We start from the raw sequence: 1,213 nt of genomic DNA, 5'->3' as shown, positions 1-1,213 counted from the left end.
GGGGGCCCGTTTTGGAACCCACTGAGCACACCCTGTGGCCCGCTGAAAACCAGTCCCCAGCTTCAGGGAGCTGAAGAACCTAGAAAGCAAGGACTGTCCAACGTAAACCAGGCTGCTGCAATGGCTGAACACAGAAAGTTGGGGTACACCCATGCGAAGAGGGCGGAATGTCTGCGCCCCAAATACTCTCAGCAGAGGCTTACCGAGCGCCGCGTGGGAGGGGGGGCTGCACACGGCCGGACCCTGGGAGCGACCTGACCCTCACCCACCCTGGGCCGGGACTCAGCCGGGGCTGACCCTCCCCGAGGCCGACGGGGCGCGGACGGGGAGCCGGTCTCTCCGGCTCTCGCCTTCTCTGTGCCAAGCGTGGACGCCTCAGCCTCACCTCGATGAGCACCCGGACTCCAGCGGGCCTCGCACAACCGACCCCAGGGCCTTTCGGCCGGAGGCGGAAGGGCAGGACCTCGCGGGGCTGTGCCGCCCACCCGCGCCTCACTCGCTCTTCACCTGTCTGCTTCTCTCGTGATCCTCTCGCACTGCGGGGTCTCGCCAAGAACCTAGAGAAACAGCAGGACCATCCTACTCCCAAGGGCGCGGAGGGACGCGAGTCTGCTGGCGTTTGCCAACCCGGCCTCTGGGGCGCCCCGGCGCTGCAGCCGCTGGCCAGGGAGTGACCACGGCGCTGCAGACTCTCCTGCCCCTCCGCTGCCCCTCAGCAGCGGGTCTCAGCGGACCGGCCTGTTCTGCCCCCACCCTGCCGCTGGGGAGTCCTCTCGCCCAGCACCTCTGGCCCGCGCCCACTCTTAGATGCACAAATATTTTAAAAAAGGAAATTTGCGATCCAGCAGTTTCGTTTTTATTTTTTTTAAAGACTTTATATACACACAGAACGGGGTGCAGGCCAGAGGGGCGGGGAGAGGGAAGTCTTCCCCAGAGACACAGTGGGGAGCAGACTGACCGCAACCCACTGCTGAGGGGCAGCGGGGAGACAGGAGGGGCCTGGGGCACCCGCGGTCACGCCCTGGCCGGGGTCGGCCCGGCAGCAGGGGCAGATTTGGGCACAAACCCTGAGACGCACCCCGAAGAGGGGCAAAGCAATTTGGGGGAGGAAAAGGTGAGAAGGGCGGCTGTGAGCAGACCCGCTGCAAAGCCCCGCGCGGCTCCCGCCCCCAGACAGGGCCGCCGGCGCCAGACCGTGGCCAGACCGTGGCCG

Source organism: Condylura cristata, unplaced genomic scaffold (genome assembly GCF_000260355.1).
Source record: "Condylura cristata isolate star-nosed mole 26May11 unplaced genomic scaffold, ConCri1.0 scaffold00022, whole genome shotgun sequence".
Classification (NCBI taxonomy): Eukaryota; Metazoa; Chordata; class Mammalia; order Eulipotyphla; family Talpidae; genus Condylura; species Condylura cristata.
This window is presented reverse-complemented; position numbering follows the sequence as displayed.